The sequence below is a fragment of the Octodon degus genome, unplaced genomic scaffold (assembly GCF_000260255.1).
Source record: "Octodon degus isolate 3935 unplaced genomic scaffold, OctDeg1.0 scaffold00012, whole genome shotgun sequence".
In the NCBI taxonomy this organism is placed as follows: Eukaryota; Metazoa; Chordata; class Mammalia; order Rodentia; family Octodontidae; genus Octodon; species Octodon degus.
In genome coordinates this window covers 9,257,598-9,266,284 of record NW_004524588.1, presented here as the reverse complement: position 1 = coordinate 9,266,284, position 8,687 = coordinate 9,257,598, and the positions used below count along the sequence as shown (strand labels likewise).

Below are 8,687 nucleotides of genomic sequence, written 5' to 3'. Positions count from 1 at the left end.
ATTTTCATTTATAAGGTGAAACTATAAGATGCTTGGAAAAACTAATATTTCAAACAGTCTCTGTCAGTTGTCACTGTAAGAGAATAATGGACAGTTTCACAATCATGTGTTTTCTTATAAAAATTTCACCTAAAAATTGATAATATATCAGCCATTGTTAAACAGCTACTCTTGTTTTGAAAATCTGTAACATATATTGTTGTTACCCAGTTTCCGTCTTTGTTTCTGATTTGAAACAAAATGAAATAAAATAATTTTTTAAAAAAATTCACTTGCTGCTATACTGCCCAAAGTTGCTTATAACTGGATAATTTGAAGATATTATTTAATTTTCATGTTTGAGGAATACTGACCTGACTAAATCTACTCATTTAATTGTACATCTGCTTACTAATTTTCATATTCTTTTATTTAGTATTTATTTTATATATGTCAAGTACTGTGCAAAGCACTGGCAATATAAAGATGCTGAGTAATAACAAAAGATTGAGTTTTTGCCTTGAAGCAGTTCATAGACAATTTTTTTTTCATTTTATGTATTTGGTACAGGGTATCATTACGCAAATCAGAGTCCAAGTGATCCTTCTGTTTTCAGCCGCTTCAGAGTTGGGATTGCAGGCATGTGCCACTACTGCGGGGCTTGGTCTCTGGCTCTGCAAACCCCCATGAAGAGGCTGGTATGGCATGCAGGGCCAGAGATCGAACCCTGGTCCCTGCACTTGCTAAAGCAGCTGCTTAGTCCACTGAGCTATCTCACCCTCAGATAAAAATATAAATAAAATGCAATATGAAAATTATACATCAACAGACACAGACTTCTTCTAGGTTGGAGAATTTTAAATAGTGTGTTGTTAAGCTTATCTTACCTTAGAAAAAGCAGATGTGAAGTTAATTAAGAACTTATCAGTAAGCATTTTTAAATAACTAGAAGAATCTGTGGCCACTGTTTGGTCTACTGCTACCCTAAGGTAGGCCTGTTCTCCTATTCATGTCTGTTATCAGCTGTTTTCTTAAGGGTGGATGAATTAGAGGATTATTTTCAGAAATATACTTGATGCTCAGAGAAATCTTCTGTATTAAAACCATGAGCATAGCTTTAGTAAAAGAAACTGCAATTTGTTATGATAAATTGGGTAAGGTTTCAAGACTAAAAGATTTTTCAATGTAATTGAAGGGAAATAGTTGATAGGTAAGATTAAGAAGTAGAAGAGAAAGTCACAGCTATTTTCAGTTACAGGATATTAACATTGTAACACTTGTGAGAAAAATAAGAAAAAAATAAAAAAGAAGTAAACAGTGTTTAGAATATAGAAAGAGGAAGATGTTATAAATGGAAGATTGATAAAGACATAAATATTCTTGCAAAGCAAGTCATTGGTACTGAATCGTAGCAGAGAAAAAGACCAAAGTGTCCTCGTAAACTAATCAGAAAGATATTATCATGCGACTTGGAGCAGCCACATTTCATGCCAGAAGAAAATAGAGTATTTAGTTAAGATGTGCATGACAAGAAAACGGAGTACAGACTTAAAATTATCCGAACTGTCATAAAACTATGCTGGAAGTTAGGGGTTATTGTTCATATAGACTCTTCATTAATAAGCTACTGGAAATTAGGCTTCAGTTCATAGAAATAACAGCATAAAGACTGCTGGTGAGTTTGTTGGTCCATTTTATGCGGCTAGCAGGACAATGCTGGAGACCAGGCAAGTTATTGAAAAATAAAAAAGATTTTTGTTGGCTTGTGGTTCCTGAAGTTGAAGGTCCAGGGACTGCACCTGGGGCTGACACTCTGACAGCGTGCTGCGGAGGTGCAAGGTGCCACCTGGCTGGAGCTATGTGTGCATGTGTCTCACCTCTGCTTCTTGTAGGCCCATAACGACTCAATTATGGAGCTCTACCCTGAGGACCTTCTAAGTCACATTTATCACTTCCAAACGTCCCCTCTTCTAAGCATTTCAGTCAGCTTGTATTTCTTCTCTCCTAACACCTCATAATGAGGATTAAATTTCCACGTGTGAATTCATCTTTTCTTAGATAATGAATGGTTGAGGAATTTATCGAATACAATTGAATATGGCTACCTCTACTACAATATAGGTACCATTCAGGCTGCTATGGAGGAAATGAAAATAAATACACAACTTTTTGGAAAATTAGTTTTGTTCATCATATTGATGATTACATTATAATTGCTATCCTCAAAATGTTTAGTGTCTTTGAGAAGTAGTTTTTTTCTGCAGCAAAGAATTAGAATTAAGAGCATTAGGAAGAATTCAAAACATTGAATTTATAACTACATATACACACAATTAACTGTCTTTGTATAATAAAGTTAATGAAATATACAAAGCTTTGTATTTTACATGAAACAGTAGTCAGATAACTAAGTAACACTTAAGGTACAGATTCTCCTTGTAGAGGAGAAATGAATTTCAAATAAATCAAACATAGTTATAAAATTATATTATCAATCTTTTATAATCACTAATGAATTATAAAATCTAGATATCAATCTTTGGTAACTGCTAACATTACAAAAATTGAGGGAGTCAGGCAGCTTTTGCTTTCTGATAAAGAATTAAAAACTTTCATGAAATGTCTTGCCAAAAACCCTAAGCTAAATCTATTTGATGAAGCTTTTAGATGTCATTACTAATGCATGGGCTGTACAGATGTCAGAAGAACATGTTTAAAAATAAATCAGGTAAAAATAAGAGCAGAGAAAATAATCTAATTTCTTCCCCAAATAAATTGCTAGAAATAAAAATATAGAACTATATTAATTGAAAAAGATCTAAAGATTCCTACTTACCAACCCCTTCCAGTTTCCTAAATGCGACAACAAAGCTTTAAGGATGTGCATATGGTTGATGCAATTATACAGAAAATACAAAGTGATACTGGAGAAAAATTTACTCTTGCATGGAGTGAGGAGCATTATGATTAGATGACGCAAAGGGATTTGTGTTTGGCAAATAGGTTTACTTTTCTGTGGGGAGTAATTTTAGATCTATCCATTTGTGAGTAGCATATTAAGCTGTATTGGGAATATGGAGCTTGAGGATTTCTACAAAATCTAAATGAAGATACTGAATGAGAAATTGTAGACATAGTTCTTAGAATTCAGGAGATACGTCTTGTAGCTCAACATATGAACTTTGTTTTCTAGGTGGTATGAAGATCATACTAAATAAAAAGCATAATCATACTAAAAGTAAAATTCCAGTGTGGAAGAGAAGCAATATTTAATAGATGGACCTAAGAGGTAAAGGACAGTGTAGTATGAGAAGAAGAAAGAAAACTGTGACATGACCACCTTAGTATGTCTGCTTGTGGTCCTAGAAAGGGGGTAGAAGTGAAAGACAAACTGATTTCTTTCTTTTTTTTTTTTTAAGGGAAGGGTCTACAGGGTGTTCAGGGTCTCACTACTAGACTGGACTCATAGTGATTCTCCAGTTCACAGCCTCCCAATTGCTGGGATTACAGGCACACCACCACACACAGTCTCAATTGCCTTCTCGGTGGGCTCTGGGGGCAGGGCCGGCACAGCAGGTCCCTGGGATTAAGCCCAGGGCCACTGCACATGCTTTCAGACACTTTAATCCCCTGAGCTATTTGGCCTGCCCCATAGGCTAATCTTGATTAGGAGAAAATGCCTCCCTTTATACTTTTTACAAGCTTGGAATTATTAATCAATTCATAGCTCTTAAAATTATGTCATAAATTTAATTTAAATATCTTTAAAATATTTTATATAATAGAAAACAAAAATTAGTATGTTTCTAGTAAACAACCTAAAAGTTTCATTTTTAGAAAGTAAATGCATTTTATAAAAGAATACTTACAAAACATTGTATATCTTCATTATACATTTCTTGCTATATATTGTTGTCTATCATTTTAAGTTCTTTATAGTTACAGTAAAGTCATGCAGTTGCAAAAGTGCGTCACGTTTAATAGTCATGCTTTCCCTGATCCAGAAACAAAGCCCCCATATATTGTTTTAGAAAATAATATGATTCTTAGGCCATATTTAATGTTTTTCTCTAGGCTCTACATCATTTTATGAAACTAAAGCAAAATTCTAGCACTATTATAGGATAAAAATGGTTAATAGAAAAAATAAGGTAGGCTCACAAATGTCGCATCTTCATACTTCATTAACTGCTGTATAACATTGTATAAATCATCATCCTAAATATCAAAATAATGATCAATAGAAATAATGACACTAATAGCCATCATTCATAAGAGTTAGAAATACTATATAATGGCAACTTGTCATTGTCTGACAAATAGTTGATACTAAATAGTTTGTAATAACTACTCCATTGTGCCCTCAAACACATAACACTTTAGAATCAATTTTGCTTTTTAGCTTACTCTATGTATTTTTAACTTAAAGCAAATGGTTATATAATGACAGCTTTATTTCCAGCTAGCTTAAGTTTCATAGTTGAATATTAACATATCTTAGCAAAAACTTCCCCACATGTAAAAGATTGCCCTAATCTTCATATATATTTAGTCAGGATGCATTTGTGTACTTGATTCTTTGGTGAACTACAATAGGAAATCAAAAGGGTAGTTTTAGCACATAAGTTGAATCTCTTCTGTGTCTGATTTCGTTTAATGTTATTAGTTCGAAGTACATCTATTTTTCTACAAATGACTCGAATTTATCCCTTCATATTGCAGAGTATTGTTTTTTGTGTAGAAATACCATACTTTCTTATCCATTCATCTATTGATAGATATATAGGATGCATCGGAGGTTCAGCTGCCTGAATTGTGCAAGTAGAAATCTGGGTATTCATGTATTACAGGAATATGACGTCTGCAAGTCCCTTGGGAAGAGTCTTAGAAGGAGAATACCTGGGTTTAATGCCATTTCTAGGGTTGGTATATGAAGGATCTACGTACTGCTTTTTCTAGTTCTTGTACTGGAAAACACTCCTACCAGTAGAGGAGGAGGTTACTTTTCCCTCCACATCCTCTCCAGCATTTATTATTATTTAATTTTAGGATGCTGTCCAGTCCTCCAGATGGTGTCTCAGTGTTGGTGTAATGTGCAGTTCTTTAATGGCTAGAGATTGAACACATTCTTATGTATGATTGGCTATTTGCAATTCGTCTAGCAAATATATTAATTTCAGTTACCCAGTTTTTGATTGGGGCTTTTATTTTGAGGAGCCTAGTTTTTAAAAATTCTTTACACTTTCTACATATTAGCACTCTGTCTGAGGAGTAGCTGAAAGAATGTTTTCATTGCATAGGTCATCTTCTAATTATGTCAGTTGTTTCCTTGGCTGTGCAGAATACTTTTTAAAAGTTAACACAATCCTATCTGTTCATTCTTGATTATTATTTCTTGTACAACTGGAGTTCTATTCAGAAAGTCTGTGCCTATGCCTACATTTTCAAGAACTTATTTTGTCTTCCATCAGATTGTTTCTGTTTTTATATTTGAAAATTTGATCCATTATTATTTTTAGCAAATGGTAAGAGATAACGGCTTTAGGTTCAATCTTCTGCATATGTGTAGCCAGTTTTCCCAAGCACCACTTGTTAAAGAGTTTATCTTTCCTCCAGTAAGTTTTTACCCCCATTATGAAAGATCAGATGGCTATATGGTAGCTTCCAAGTTCTCTTTTCTCTACCATTCACCCACATATGCTAGTACCATGCTGCTTTTTTTTTTATGCATTTGGTAGATATATAGGATGCATCGGAGGTTCAGCTGCCTGAATTGTGCAAGTAGAAATCTGGGTATTCATGTATTACAGGAATATGACGTCTGCAAGTCCCTTGGGAAGAGTCTTAGAAGGGGAATACCTGGATTTAATGCCAGGTCTGCAGGACCTACAAGGTCTCACTAAGTAGATCGAACTCACAGTGATTCTCCTGTTCTCAGTCTCCCGAGCACCGGGATTACAGGTGCACGCCACCACACCCAGTCTCACTCACTCTCTAAGTGCTTCCTGGGGGCAGGGCCGGCACTGAAAGCCAGGGATTGAACCCCGGCCGTACCCTGCACCCTGCCTAAGCAGGAGCTTTAATCCGCTGAGATCTGGCCGGCCCTCATTGCTGATTTTTTCAATTGTAACTTTGTAATAATAGCTTAAAAGTTGAGATTGTGATGCCTCTTGCTTTGCTGTGGTTCCCAGGATCGCTCTTGTACTTTGGATCGCCTCAGGTTCTGTGTGAATTTTAGGACTGAGTTTTCTAGTTCTGTGAGGACTGTTATGGTATTTTGGTTAAAATTACATTAAGTCTGTACAACAGTTTTGGTGTTGTGGCCATTTGGACAACAACGGTCCTGCCTCTGCACAGCAGGAGACATCTTTCACTTTCTGATACCCGCTTTGATCACCTTTGTCAGGGTTCTACAGTTTGTTATAGTGGCCTTTCACTCCCTCTGTAGTGTTAATTCCTAAGTATTGAACTTTTCACAAGATTTTTTAAATGATATTTATTTTCCATTACTTTCTCAGAGGGTTCATGACTGGTGTGTGGGAATACTATTGAATTTTGTGCTTGGTTTTATATCTTGATACGTTTTGAATTTGTTTTAGTTCTAAAAATATTTTGGTGGGATTTTGGGGTCTTCTGTGTAAATGTTTGTGTCTAGGAATAGGGATAACTTTACTTCTTTCTTCCTTTCTTTCTTCCTTTCTTTCTTGTTGGAATCCCTTGTATTTCTTCCTTTTTCCTGATTGCCTGAACTAAATATTTGAGCACTGTATTGAAGAGGAGTGGTGAGAGTGAATGACCTTATTTATTTAATGATTTCATTTATTTCTGTTTAATATGATGATGATAGTAGGATTATCATAACTGACTTTTATCAGATTATAATGTTGTTTTATTCCTTTTTTACATTTTTAAAAATCATAATGTATATTAGATTTTGTCAAAGGCTTTTTCTGTGTCTACTGAGATGACAACAAGATGAATTGAATTTAGGTATAAACCAGGACAAGTTCTTAGAAATTTTTTAAATAGCAAATATAGAGAAAACAGTATTGATGAATACATGGGTCATGCCAATATTTCTAAGAGTAATTTTACTTAATGCAATCAGAGAAAAATATCATAGGGAATTTTTCTTCAGAAAATATACTATTACTTTCTATTTTAACAGGTACATTTTGTTAGCACTAAGGCAAGAACACAGGAAGCACTATGCCATGGGATTAACTGTGTAAGAAATATGACATGATTGCATCTGAAAATCAATATAATGTAAGCTCAAAGAAATAGATTATGAATGCTGATTGTATGGACAGATAGAAGGACAAATTCAAGTAATTTTAAATCCACCTGAAAGTGCTTATACATATAAAAATAAAAACTTGTGCAAGAAATTGTGAGTTTAAGAAATGCATTTAGCTCCCTTATGGTTCCCTTAAAGACATTACCCTCATCTATAAGGTTTGTAAGATCAATCCTGGGGATCAATCCTTTAGAACAGTTTCAAGCTGGTATCATGACTCATGTATGTAGACTTTTTTTTTTTTTTTAAATAAAGGAACAAAGTCCATCTACACTTTAACATTTGCTGCCACGAAGACTGGCAACCATTCAGTTAACATAGTTCTCACCCCTTGCTATGGTTTGGGTTTGTGTGCAGATGTCGCCCCAGAACTTTCTATGGTAATAGGTGGGATATCTTCAAAGGTGGTTGGTTCTACAGTATATGACACTGGTGTTGATTCATGGTGTATTGCTATGCTCAAGGGCACTAAGACCAAAGGTGTGAGTGCTGCCAGCCCTAAGTAGGCTGGATAAGATAAAAGAGGCAGAAAGTTGCTCTTAATGCCTCCTTGCTTTTTTGCTTTCTTATGTTCCCTCTGGCATAAACTGTCTGTCCTCTGTGATGCCACACTTCCTTGGAGCCAACCAGCTATGGACTACAACTTCTACAAACTGTGAGCTAAATAAACATTTCTCCTCTAACTCTGGGTGTCAGATATTTTGCCTCAGCAGTGAGACAAAAGACACCCTTTGTTAAGCAGAGCAAGCAGAAAACAAAAATATACACACGGTCATCATAACCATCACCATTACCACCACCACTACCACCACCACCACCACCACCACTACCACCACCACCACCACCACCACCACCACCATTGATCTGCCACTGCCTCATAAGTAGATTTAAGCTGAGACCAGTGTTCCCTGCCTATTCGCCTGGTACCCTGGGAAGGGTTTCTACAGCAGGCAGGACAACTTTCTCATCTCCTGCCCCTGCTACATGCTTTCCAAGGCCCAAATGTGCATCGATGCCAAATGCACAGAGTGTGTGTGGCTGGGCTTTTAGTTTGCACAAACTGGAAATAGAAATACCCATTTAGAATATAAGTGAAAAAGAAAGTGCCACAGAAAAGGACAGAAACAGACCACTTCTGGCCATAGAAAAGCTAGGGATGTTTTAGACTTACTTGGAACTTACTTGCTTTCTCAGAATAATAAGCTTCATAACACAACTAATATAAAGTACAGAATTTAGGGAACTTAAGTGACTGCTAGAGATCAGAAAACATGAAATTCATTCACATTCACTGCTTTTTGGAGCAAGAATCTGAGAAATGGGTTCAAAACCCATCAGGTGAACATGAAAATAACCAGAAAAAGATAGATGATTGGGGAAATAACAGCATAGATACAAAAAAAAAAAA

General features: G+C 35.5%; 1 protein-coding gene across 1 annotated transcript in view; it reads right to left on the bottom strand.

Annotated features, from left to right (window-relative positions):
• The window catches only part of Pik3c2g (phosphatidylinositol-4-phosphate 3-kinase catalytic subunit type 2 gamma), a 379,694-nt gene that overhangs the window by 362,340 nt on the left and 8,667 nt on the right, over positions 1-8,687 (bottom strand). The window lies entirely within an intron of this gene.